We start from the raw sequence: 14361 nt of genomic DNA, 5'->3' as shown, positions 1-14361 counted from the left end.
CTCCTACTATTATTTCTATTTATACAGTTCCATGAACTGTTCACTAGCCCGTTCGAATCTCTAACAATTCTTCTTTTTGTAGGGTAGGGGTGCTCTGCTTATCATTCCAATCTGTTTTTACAAAAAAAAAATTATAATGTCCCATTCAAAGGCTACTTTGATGATATCACTTTACATTAAAGCATCCTGCTAGAGCACATTCTCTAAATCTTCAGCCTAATTTTCAAGTCATTATTCTGAACCTATTTCCCCACACAAATTTCCTGGTAGAACCCTAATTTAACTGTTCACTTCTCCTCCTATTATTATCTCTGCAACACTGCTTATCATTACCTCAAACATAAGGCCCAATCCTACAACCTCTTTGCCCTTAATAAACTAAAGATTTTCAATACCAAATTCAAAATACATACTTACCCCCAGGATTGACCATGCCAATTTTATTTGGTACTTCTAACATTCAACTGAAATTCCTCCCATGTGTAGATATTCTTTGATTATGTTCTATCAGCTCCCTAACACCAAACTCCTGATACACTCTTTGCCAACTTAAAAGGTCTAATAATGTTAAATTGCCTTGAGTTTAAAAAAACCTCAGAATTTCAGTTCTGGAAGTCTTAGTATTTGCATTTATAAAATTGAAAAAAATTCACTCGGGGTAGGATACCTTTCCTTCTTTACAAATTAAATAAGCATTCAAAACCCAATTCATAATATACATTAAACACTTTAAATCTAGTTATCTAAACAATGAAAGCACAGCATCCAAAACCTATTTTGGGATTGAGGGACATCTTACAAAACTGGCTTATATTCTTCAAAAATGTTGAAGTCATAAAAGACTGACAAACAGTGCAAGGCTGAAGAATAACAAAGAGCCACGACAAATGAGTGTCATATGTGAGCCCCCCTAATCAATCACCTTCCCAATCCTCACTCTCTCCCCTCCCCTCTGGCAAAGTTTAAGTTGGCTGATTTGATTGTGGTACTGTATCGTTAATTTCCTGACTTTGATAACTGTGGTTACATAAAAGAATGTCCTTATTTTCAGAAAACATACACTGATATATTTAGAGGTAAAGGACAATGTATCTGCAACCTTAGAGTATCAAGAAAAAAAAGCTGGATGAGAGGGGAAAGGATTATGCAGAGAGGAGGAGAGAAGACGACAGGAAAAGAATGATAAAGTTAATGTGGTAAAATAACATTTGCAAAATCTGGGTAAAGGGTAAGCTGGAATGCTTTTGTATTAGTGTTACAACTTTCCCGTAAATCTGAAATTATTCCAAAATTAATTAAAAACAAACATACAAACAGGCTATCTATATTTGTACCATTACTAGTGGTAGTCTATAAGCAGACATGTTTCTGCACCAAATACGTTCAAGGGCTAACAGTGCTTCAATTCATCGCTGACATCCTCCCTTATCAATTTACCACTTCTTAATCACTACTTGGATAAGAATGTTATTGGACATGGAGATTTGTACTATAATTTCACAGATGAAGTCACTAAAGGTCCAAATGTGATATGCAGCTAGTCAGCCAGGACTCTTGGCTAGAGCTTATGACACAACAGTGTGCTACCCCTTACATGCTATTTACATAAGGATTTTTCAAGTTCATTTGTAACAACTGAGTGAAGGGAAACACCATACAAGTATCCTAGTAGAAATAATAATGATTTTATAAGTTTTCATTAATTTCCTTAAGAAGTCTGTTGTTTTGAATCCTATTATTAATCAAAACTAAAAGATTATATAATACTAAGGAAAAACACAGAAGAAAAACAATGTAACAACTGAAACCACCACATAATAAATAAACCTGACTAGTCCTTTCATGATTTTCTACCTCCCAAGGATTTGGAATGGCAGTTCCTCAACCTAGCAGACCTGTGTGCTCCTTTAAAAATACAGATTTCTGAGCCTTACTCAAGACCTACTGAATTACCCTCAGTGGGTAATTTTTACTTAAAAGAAAAAAAAATCTGAAGGTTATTCTGATAGAAGAGTTTGGAGGCTAATGAATTACAATTCAAGATAATTCAAGGTTTCATTTTATAGCAGGCTGTCAACCACTATTTCAAATAAAAATGGTAATCCTAGTAGATTTGGGGTACAGGGTACTAGTGCCTGTTTGAAGACAAGGCTCTAGAAAGCTCAAGAAATGATAAACTGACAACCAAAGATGACCAGTTAGTTGGCGCAGGCAAAGAATCGATGATATAGAGAGTGGTAGAAAAAAGTCTAAAATGAGGATAGTCTATTTTATTTTAGGACATTAATTTTAGTTACTTCTACCCAATGAACAGGTCAGCTTAGTACTTTTAGTTCAATATTTTTTCTACCATCACTTTTTAGTAGTAGTATATGAACATTTAGAGTAGATATAATAGCCACAAGTAATTTGACTTATTGATACATTTATATGAATATATTGGACTTTGGTAGGAAAATGACCTTGGAGCAGTGCTTCTCAATACGCACATGAATCACTTTGGGATACTGGTTACACGTGCCTAACTTTAAAAATTTCTCAAAGGACACTGGTCAGACCTTTGTCCTGAGTTCTGGCATCTCATTTTAAATAGGGTTTGTGTGTTCAACATAATCGGTTTCTTTACCTATTTTAGAAAGTCCACTTAATAATATAATATCCAATAAACTGATAGTATGTGCTAGACCCAGAGGGTCCATGAAGGTCTTTTTAAAAAGGCAGGAACCATTTATTGAGCATTCTTTCTTGGACACTGAAAATGTGAACTTTGCGTAAAATGCTATACAGTGTTCAAACTGTACCTCCCCCAGTTTGTTTTAAGCCACTCAGCTGGGGTAATTCGCTGTAACAGTCCTGGGAAACTAACACAGATTTTGGTACTAGGAGTGAAGTGCTACTATAAAAAATGCCTAAAAATGAAGTGACTCTGGAGTTGGGAAGAATTTGGAGGTGCTTAACAAAAAGGCTAAACTGCCTTGAGAGCTTTGGCAGAAATGTGGATATTAAAGGCCAATCTGGTGAGGGCTCAGATACATGTACTTATCAAAAGCTGCTACCAGGGGCGCCTGGGTGGCACAGTGGTTAAGCGTCTGCCTTCAGCTCGGGGCGTGATCCCGGCATTATGGGGTCAAGCCCCACATCAGGCTCTTCCGCTGTGAGTCTGCTTCTTCCTCTCCCACTCCCCCTGCTTGTGTTCCCTCTCTCGCTGGCTGTCTCTATCTCTGTCGAATAAATAAATAAAATCTTTAAAAAAAAAAAAAGCTGCTACCATCTTAGAGAATACCTACGTTTGTCATGAACAATGTTGGTAGAAATATGAATCTAAAGATGCTCCAAGTGAGGTCTCAAGAAAATGAAAAACATGTTACTGGAAACGGGGAAACTAGACTGAAATGTGTTACGTTGGGTGGAAAACAGAACTGGTATGGTATGTAGCTAAGCTTTCCAAGCAACATGTTGAAGGTGTGATCTGGTTTCTCCTAGTTGCTTATGGTAAAATGAGAGAACGAGATAATTTGAAGAAGGAACTGTTAAGCAAAAGAAAACTAGCACTTGATGATCTGGAAAAATCTTAGCTTATCCAGAGAGTGCTGAGGGCACAGAGCCAACGGGTGTGGCTGGACAGTCCCTTGACATTAATGACAGACCAACAATGTTTTGAAGAATTTCTTGTCAACAGAAACATTTCCAGTCTGGCCTGAAAGGATCAGAGATGGGACAAAATGAAGAATGACTCTGAGAGCAGAGCCACAGGTGCAGAGGCTAGAGAGGTGGGGCAGCAGATCCAGAGGACAGAGCATCTAAGCCACAGATGATTACTCTCAGGCCTTGAAACAAATAGGATTTGCCCTGCTGGCTTTCAGACTTGCTTGGACTGGTTGGTAATCCTTTCATGCCTTCCAGTTTCTCCCTTTGGCAATGGGACTATCTATCCTATGCCTGTCTTACTACTGTATGTTAGAAGCAGGTAACTTGTTTTGTAGGTTTCACAGGTCCACAGATGGAGAAGAATTTTGTCCCAGGATGGACCATATTCAGGGTCTCACCTGAAAGAGAAGATGAAATTTGGACTTTTCTGAGTTATTTAGATGAGATTTTAGACTTTGAGTTGATGGGAGGATAGGTTCTGACTCCTGCGGATGCTGGTTTGGGTGAATGTATTCTGCATGTGGGCCAAACATGAATCAGGAGAGCCAGAGGGCAGCCTGCCTATACTGGGTTGAACGAGTCTCCCAGAAAAATATTTCAATTCTTAACTCCTGGTACCTGTGAATTTGATTTTATCTGGAAATAGAGTCTTTACAGATGTAACCAAGTTAAAGTGAGGTCATACTGGATTAGGCTGGGCCCCTACCCAATGAACTCGTGTCCTTTTAAGAAGAGGAAAATCAGGACAGACACACACAGGGCGAATGTCACATAATGAGGTAGGCGGAGATGAGAGTGATGCATCTAATAAGCCAAGGAATGCCAAGGTTTGTCAGCAACCACCAGAAGCTAGGAAGAGGCAAGGGAGGACTGCCCTCTTTGGTCTTCAAAAGGACATGGCTCTGCCTCACCTTGATTTGATTTCTACCCTTCAGAAGTGTGAGACAATAAATTTGTGTTTGTAGTAGTTTGTTAAGGCAGCCCCAGAAAACTAATACATATGCTATCTTTTTAACAACCCCATGGGACAAGGAAATTATCTCCATTTTACTTGTGACACAACAGGCTTGGAGAAGCTAAATACCTTACTCAAGGATGCATAAGTAATAATCAGACTGAGGCATTTTTTTTTAAACCATTATGTCTCGATAATTCACTTAAAGCTTTTAGTTACATTCCGCTACACCTCATGAAGAACATTTAACACCATATGATGTTCTTAAATCTGGGATATACTTCAAATCACGGGAAATAAATCACATAAAATTTTTCTAATCATTATTTACTATGTATTTCCCATATAAAGACACAAAAATTTCACTGGAAAAAGAACCGAGGCTTCAGTGAGTTTAAAAACCAATGTGATTTTTTCAAAGAAGATTTTATTTATTTATTTTTTTTAGAGAGCGAGTGAATGAGCAGGGGGGAGGGGCAGTGGCAGAGGGAGAGAATCTCCAGGAGACTCTCTGCGTTCTGACTCCGGGCTTGTTCCCACAACCCTGAGATCACGATCTGAGATGAAACCAAGAATCCGATGCTCAACTGACTGAGCCACCCAGCTGCCCCAAAAACCAATGTAATTCTAGTTAAAAGCATAGTCTTCCACATCATTTTTAATAGATTTAAAAAGCAAAAAGCATGAACACAGCTGGTATGCAACCTTAAAGTTGTACATCTTACGACAATATATAAAGCAAACATTAGATGCAAACTACAAACCAAAATAACAATCTGTTGTTTACATTTCTACTGCTTGTAATTGTTTTCTAAAAGTAAGTAACCTCACCCTCTAGCCTCTAGTTAGGCGCAAACTTTCTAAAAATATAAAGAGGGAGACCGTCATGACAAAAGATAATTTGATAACCTTCCCTTGGTTCATCAAAGAGCATTTAAACAGACTTGAGTTTTTAACATATGAACTATAGTCTTCAGACTAGTATTACATCATCTCTATCACTAACTCACTTGCTGATTTCCATTATTCCAACAAAAAAGCTAGTTTTTGTTTGGTTTGACTGAACCTTAATCTTTAGTGAAAACTACCTCTCTGTTGAAAATGAGAACACTTTAAAAACTGCCTATGCCCCCAAATCCTAAGTAGTGGGGTGAACTTCACTGACTGCCTGATATAGACATGTGGGCAAAACTATCTCCCTGCACATCTCAAACCACCCTCTCAGATCTGACCTCAATTCCTCTCTTTGGTTAATACTTTTGGTGACAGTTAACAAACCATCAGGTTACATACAACATCTGCATTTCTTTTAAAATATTCCTGTTGTAATTTCATGGCCAGCTGCCCCGAATGGGGTAAATGAAAACTTTTGATACTAGACAAACATAGGCACACTACTTTTCTCTCGATGGGGTCGTTATACTCGTGGGGACAGCTGAACTGGGAAGGTACTGTGAAAGATACATTTAACCCAGAAAAACCTAGACCTAAACTCATTTCCAAAAACCAAACACAAAACCCCACAAAACACACACACACACAAATAAAAATTCTGCAACTGTCATAAAACTTTTCAAAGTGCAGTATTCTGAAGAATATGATGATCCTAACACACTGATCAGGAAACACACTGACTGAACAGCCAAATAATGTTTTAATGTAAAAATCCAAGCAGAATGTAAAATCATTTTTGAAACAAGAAAGTAGCCTATGTCCAAGTATAGATTCATCAATAAAATAACAAAGAAACAAAACCCCTCAAATTTGATTACCCAAACTTTTGTTGAGATCTGAATACTCTTAAAGCTGTGGAGAAAGGCAGGCCTGGGCTTTCTTGATTCTCATCTAAAATAAACCCAGAAGTAACTCTAACTGAAGTCCAGTCTGTGGTAAATTTGGTAACCCAAAAAAACAAAAAACAAAACAAACAAAAAACCAAACAAAAAACACCCATGAAGGAAAGATGGTAATTATAATGGAGAAGACGGTGTTTTTACAAAATGGAATTAAAGTGCAATAAGGTAAGAGCATTACAATCATTACATTGTAAGTGCTGGTATACATGTCTACATTCAACACAACACTACAAACTCCATGACAGTGGGTAAGGATGGTGTCTTTATCCTTAACGAAGTATCTCTAGTCAAGCAGAGTCTGGAATGTAGGTATTCTTTATTGGGAATGAATTAAGTAAAATTTCTGATCAGAAACAAAAACTCTAAAATGGAGGTCAATAAAACTACCCACGAAAGATTAACATAAAATACGGATTAGTCTCAGTATAAATTAAGCTTATTCCTATTCTATGTAAAATATCACATGAAAAAGACCCTAGGTCATCAGTTTTCATTTAAAAATTAGTTATAAAATATTTTAAGAGATTAAGGTAAAAATAATTTTATTTGGATTAAAAGTCAATTGTTAACAAGTAAAAAACCATAAAGCAGCCAATATGCTAACATTCAAACTCATTTTTCCCACCAACTCACAATAGGCTAAATGATATTTTATCACAATTTTATTACAAATTCACAAAAATTCTAAACCTAGGGAATATTTATTTATTCAGACAGATATTAGGAAAAAAGCATTCTTTGAGAAGCAGTGTGACATACTGGAATAAGCCAGACCTGGGCTTAAGATTTTTGTTCTTTACTAACTTTGTGACTGTAAGCAAGTTATTTCTTTGAGAATAAAGCATATGTGTGTGTGTGTGTGTGTGTGTGCAGTGTGTAAGAGGAGTCAAAGCTCATTTTTCTCTATTTGGATATCTAATTGCTCCAGTCCAACTTACTAAAAAGACCATCCTTCCTAAATACGTCAGAATGGCACGGTGGGCACAAATCAGGTAACAAATGAGCAGGTTTATTTCTGGATCTGCTACTCCATTCCACTGGTTTACTTATCCTTGTGCCAATAAGTTACTGTAAGTTTACAATAAATTTTGACATTAACTTGGTTCTTCAAGATTGTCTTGACTGTTCTGAGCTGTCTTTCCATTTACATTATTTAAATCAGCTTGTCAACTTCTTTAAAAAGCCTGAAAAATTCTTGAGACTGCTAAATCGACACATCAACCTGAACAGAAGTGTTGTCTCTGTAACACTGTCTTTTTCAACCCCCAAACATGGTATGTTCATCCATTTATTTGTCTCCCTTAACTTTTCTTTTTTTAAAGATTTTTACTTCTTTGAGAGCGCGTGCAAGTGCACAAGCTGGGGGAGAAGGGCAGAGAGAGAAGGAGAAGCAGAGTCCTTGCTGAGCACACAGAGCCTGAGCACAGATTCTAGGGCCCTGAGATCAGGACGTGAGCCAAAGGCAAACCTTAACCAACTGAGCTACCCAGGTGCCCCAAATACTCCCAAAACTTTAAAATATGCAATGGCAAGCAGAGTTCAGATAAATAGAAGGGAAGAAGGTACAAAGAAAAAAAGGCATTAGGGAGACGGAGGACAAGGTCAAAGGTTCATATGAACACCCAAGGATCCAGGAACTATGAGTTAAAAAGTGTGAACTAGAATAAGGTCATGTGTAAATAATGAATTATTTCCTTCCAAGGTATGTCTCTCCCTGTGGGTGCTATTGGAAATTTCAGTGGGATAAAATCTTTTTTTTTTTTTTTTTGGCTATAGAAGTTTAGCATCTGGGTACTGAGTATCAACAGAATCCCTACAATCACTGTGAAAGCAAAAACTGTACCTCCTCATACTTTGTATTTTAAACAAGTGCTCCAAGTGATTCTGATGCTGAACCACTGACTCAGATCATCAAGTATTTGCTAGTTCTAAACCTAAGATTGTCTTTTTTTTTTTTTTTTTAAGATTTTTGTTTATTTATTTGACAGAGAGATACAGCGACAGAGGGAACACAAGCAGGGGGAGTGGGAGAGGGAGAAGCAGGCTCCCCACTGAGCAGGCTCTGAGCAGGGAGCCTGATGAGGAGCTCGATCCCAGGACCCTGGGATCATGACCTGAGCCGAAGGCAGATGCTTAACGACTGAGCCACTCAGGCGCCCCTAAAACCTGAGATGGTCTTAATTGAATTAACTGGCGAAAACATTCTTAGTCATTATAATCACAAAGTCACAGATACTGTTATTAAAAACACAGTATCACTGTAATTCCAAACTAGAACTAAGATCAGTAACTTTGTATACAGAAATGAAACAAAATAAATTCTTCCGTGAGTAATAATATAATTTTGGAATTTCCTCACAGAATATTTCATACCCATCAATAAATAAATGATTTTTAGCCACACCAAAGGCTGTGAAGCTGTGCATTAATTTAACATCACCACGAAAACCTGTAAGTAATATTCTTTTGAGAGCTGGATATGCTGTCCTATAGCCAGTTTCTGAGTGGCCTGACTTATGATTAACACATATTATTTCTACTGCATGGACTAGATAATATATTTGGACTTTTTCAAGAATAACTAAAATGAGAAAAAAAGGGATCTAGAAGTTTAGTAATCTTATATACAATTAAAAAAAAATATGACCTATGCCATTGTGAGGTACACGGTTTTGGAGGCTGATTAGAATACTATTATTTATACACTTTGTAAAACTTGTTCAGTTTATTATAGAATAGAAAAACAAAAATCAAGGATAGTATCAGGAATCAAATGGTATTCTAGCCTCAATTCCATCATTTACTGGTTTGGGCAAATCTCTTGGGTTCATAAGACCTGTACTTTTCTTATCTTTAATGGCCATATTGCTCAGCCAGTCTACGTTAAGAATTAGGATGAAATGAAATAATGAATATGAAGGTGCTTTAGAAAACGATTCAAAGGCTATTCAGTTATAGGGAACCTATTACTTAAAGAATAATAGTACTTTTAATGAAACCTTCAAAATAATTTATACTGTTTTCTGTTTTAAGGACCACATATGACACTCAGAAAAACTGCACATCGCCTTACAACCAATTTGGTCATACTTGTTTTAATTTTTAAACATTTCAAAGAGAAGGAGCTGACAAAATCTGCCAAAGTTTAGCAATTTTAATAGATGTTAACTTCTACTTAATAGGAAAAATGATCCTAACAGTTAATTTTATTCTGCCTATTTTTAATATAAAATTTTCTGCAATTAGAAAAGAAAATAGGTGGGATGCCTGGGTGGCACAGCGGTTAAGCGTCTGCCTTCGGCTCAGGTCATGATCTCAGGGTCCTGGGATGGAGCACCACGTCAGGTTCCCTGCTTAGTAGACAGTCTGTTTCTCCCTTTCTCCCCCCCCCCCCCCGCCACGCTCTCGCTCTCTAATAAAATCTTAAGAGAAAGAGAGAGAAAATAGGTTATAAAATTCTTCTAATCCATAACATACATTCCATATATTATACTCCATACTAAATATAAGACATTGATGAATTGTCAGAACTGATAGCCACCTTTTAATAAACTAATTTCACTGAGCTCAAAGCTTGAATTACACTTTTTAGTACCCTTTTCTTAAGAAAAACATAAACCAGTTCAAAAATGAAGAGGTACAAGGAATAAGCCATCAGTTTGTCAAGTCCTAAGTTAAATATAAATACAGAAATGTTGCTTTATACCCAGGAAATTGCTTATCAATCTGATTACTATGAGCATAAAGGTTAGAGTAAGTCAGGAATCACTAACGTATTTTAAAAGCTAACTAGAAAAGGAAAAAGAAACAGAGAACGAAAGAATTCGTTATCTAGCTTCAAAAAGAACAACAAAATAATATTGGAAGCATTTAATGTTTTTACACAGAGATGAAGTACCTCAAAATAAGATACTGACTTCTATCAGAGAGAATGATTAAAGAAACAACTGAAGGTAGATTTTTCTCCATCTCTACAGATCAAGATAACATGAAAAAATAATTCATTTAACGTAGAACACTTAACCTGAAGCACAGAGTATGACATTGCTCTTTGCATTTCAAGATAAAAACCATTAATTTTAAATTTCTTCTCTTTCCTTGTTCTTTCCCACTTGTTTCTGATTCCCAGTATCTTAAGTGCTACTTTTAAAAAGTTGTACTCAAATGGAAGCGAATTAATTGTAAGGGCTCCAAACGGCCAAAGATGGTACAGAGAGTGTGCGTGCACAAGCGAGTGAGAGAACACAAGTGGGGGGAGGGGCAGAGGGAGAGGGAAAAGCAGACTACCCAATGAACAGGGAGCCTGACACAGGGCCCAATCCCAGGACCCTGGAATCATGACCTGAGCTGAAGGCAGACACTGAACCGACTGAGCCACCCATGCACCCCAGATAGTAAAATATTAGGATCAAAGAAAGGTATAAAACTGATGTCTCTCAGACTGCAATGGACTAAAACTTATCAACTACCCTAAAAGTCATCAATTTACAAGTTATCAATGATGGTTAAAGGAACACAGGTTACATACAGAAATTGCAAGGGCATCAACTCATTCTCAAAAGTTACTTTCAAAGTTAGAAAATAAAGTTAAAGAAATCAAGCATTATCCTGACTCCTATATGAACTATATATTCCAGGGTAACTTCACAACTGATGGAAAGTTCTTTTTTATAGAAAACTTTTAGCTAATAAGTGCTGATGGTATGACAGAATTAGAGTATCACCACTTTGCAACCTCTGAAAAAAAAGACAAAGATCCAAGGCTGCTACCCCATTAGGTGGATCAGGCTGACAAGCTCACAACGGAGACAACCAGAGACGTGTCTTCTGATATGGTGCAACAGAGAGAATACAGAACCCATTTTGCCAAAAACAGCAAACAACAAACAATAGTAAGACCATGCCTCTAGATTTAATTCTATTTTACAAGAAATACAGAGAATAGAGGAACACATTAAATACTACCATGGGGGAGCAATCAGCAAAGCTAGGAATGTGGAAAATCCAACAGGACAAAGTTTCTTCAACAAATAAATGGAAAGAAAAAACAGAGGAAGGGGGAATGGCTCCAGATTAAAGGACATATCAAACAAATGCAATGTATGGGGCCTTATAAGGACCCATAAAAAGACGTTTAAAAATGTCAATTAGAGAAAACAGAACAATACATTATTAATTTTAAAAGATGATATTGTGGGGGGCACCTGGGTGGCTCAGTTGTTAAGCGTCTGCCTTTGGCTCAGGGCGTGATCCCAGAGTCCTGGGATGGAGCCCCACATTGGGCTCCTGCTTCTTCCTCTCTCACTCCCCCCTGCTTGTGTTCCCTCTCTCATTGGCTCTCTGTCAAATAAATAAATAAAATCTTAAAAAAAAAAAAAAAGATGATATTGTGGTTTTGTTTTTAAGGAATTTTATCTCTTAGAAATTTTGTACTAGGAAATGGAGGAATAAAAATTTTTCATGTTTCTGACTTCAATATATTAAAAAACTAACCAGAAACATTTTAGTTCATAAAAAATGAACAGCCAAAACGTATCAAATAAAATATTTGTTCTTTAATGAAAAAGTGAATAGTGGCCATAAGCTGAAAATACTTACATTGATCAAAAGACAACTATTTAAAAAATGAAACATCTTTTTTGGAAAGACAGAAGCACACAATGTTGCTACTAGGCCCTTTCTGTGAATCAGACAACTAGCAAAGGGAGAGCTGGTGGGGGTGGGGGGGAGTGTGTCATTCAATACTTTTATAATGTAGGTATCGGGAGGACCTATCAATAACTATAATGGTTATCTGTCTGAAAATCTCACAAGACAATAACCTGGACTTATTAATTCCAACCAATTATAATGAAACTGAGAACTCCTACCTCATGATATTAATATTCTTAATATGTGAGCTGAGTAAGATTATTTCTAAAAATGGATATGCAAATTCATTTCCATAGGCATTTTCTAAATCAGCTGCCTTGATAACCTGATGCATGAAGAAATCCACCTAAAGGATATACAATCTGAAGTATTTTCTTGGACCAGAGAGTCTTGTATTGTGATTCAATCAGATGAAAGCAAAGAATAGATTAATTCCATGAATACTATGTAAAGAGCAAATTTATGAAATCTATTAAATTATTCCAACCTGGTAGGATCTATATGGTCCTTGTTAACAACACTGCCAGTCATACTACAACTAAAACTAGAGGAAATTGGGAGATTACAAAAGAAAATCATCTACAGATAATTCCAATCAGAGGTTTATTAAAATATCAGATTTCCAGCTGAAGCTAAAATAAGGAGTTTAACTTTGGGTACGAAAGTATCAGGCTATAATGTAGAAATGCTGGCCCAAGTGATGATTATTTCTCATAATTGACAAGAATTTCTTCCCTAAGCATCTACACAGCTGGGTTCTTTACAGTCTGAAGAAAAATATCCTGATTGCTGTTTAATTATAGATACATCTAAAAACTCATTTATATTCCAATTTCTAAGCAAGCTATGCAGAATAATTAATGCCATCTTTACAGGCTCTAAAGCACAACATAAGCAGTAACAGTTGACAGGAATCTGACCTGGAACTTACCTATATAAGGACAGGACATGACAAATATAATTTTTAACAAATAAAACACAAAACTATTATGGAAGACCTATTCTTAGGCTTGTTATGTTCCAAATTTTGGGGTCCATTTCAAAGTTTCAAAGGCATGTCTTACACGAGGGTAGTGGGAGTGAGTGGGTCTGAGTAGAAATAATAGAGATCAGGAACTGAGCAGCTCCTATGACCAAGAAAAGATGATAAATGAACGAAGGTTTCAGGCTAAAAACTGGTAAGTTTACACAAATAGTGCTGTACAGGAAATCTTAGGACCCCACCCAAATAAAGTAATAGTTGTATATATTTAATATCTACAAAAGAGCAAGGACCCAGAATTTGGGCACAGGACAGGCCTTTAAAAATCTAGGCCACTTCACACTGACATTATCTGAACAATGATCACTGCAAAAGATCCCTTTGTTACATGGACACTTATGTATTAATGAACTTTAGAAAAAAACTGCTATACCCTTATGACTGGGGGTGATCAAATATAAACACTAAACTTACATTTGCTAACAACAGCAACATTACTTTTTAAATCACAAGCTGATTTAAATCTTTCCAAGCACATAAAAATCAAAAAAAGAATCTCAGTTTTAATTAAAATTACAAAAATTCAAAATCTAGTTTTAATGAAATACTTTCCTTGAAGAGACGCATTCATACACGGCCTCTGATATCCAAAATCTCTTAAAAATATTGTTAACTACATGAATAAATACTTCCTGGAGAGGGAAGGAGAGAGTAATCACCATCTCAATAATCTTGGGGTGGGGGGCAATTTTAATACACAGATAGAAAGGAAAGTTCTAAATGCTCCAAATTCAAGGGTATAATAAGCCTAAAACATTTTTTTCCCTTAAACTAATGACATATTCAAAAGTAAGCGTATATGGACCAAAACCGTAAGACTCTTAACTCACAAACATACTAAGTTCATATACCCTGATACAACCTTTGGTAAAACGGCCAGGCATTCAAAGGCCAAAGCTAAAACCATTGTACTACGCTAAATTATCTGAAGTTCAGTAACTATGTGACTCATGTTTTCCTTTAGGTGTGCAAAAACTTGCGACAGTGAAATTTTTTTTACTATCATGTTTAAACAGTTGACTTTTCAGATGATCTAAAACACACACAAATCAAAAGCACAGACAAGAAAAAAACACACCACTGTATTTCATAAAAGAAACATAAGATACAATAGGGGTCTTTACCTTACTGTACATTAGACCCTCACTTTGAATTTTCACGAAAGTAGAACTTTTTCAAAAGGCTATTATCTAAAAGCAAAAGCAATT

General features: G+C 36.3%; 1 protein-coding gene across 7 annotated transcripts in view; it reads right to left on the bottom strand.

The window, feature by feature from the left end:
• PUM2 (pumilio RNA binding family member 2) overlaps positions 1 to 14361 on the bottom strand; it is a 96509-nt gene that overhangs the window by 17120 nt on the left and 65028 nt on the right. The gene's annotated exons all lie outside the window — the stretch shown is intronic.

Source organism: Ursus americanus, chromosome 7 (genome assembly GCF_024610735.1).
Source record: "Ursus americanus isolate L20-20 chromosome 7, mUrsAme1.1.p, whole genome shotgun sequence".
NCBI classification, from domain to species: Eukaryota; Metazoa; Chordata; class Mammalia; order Carnivora; family Ursidae; genus Ursus; species Ursus americanus.
Note: the sequence above shows the minus strand (reverse complement) of the source record. Positions and strands in the feature narration are given on the sequence as shown.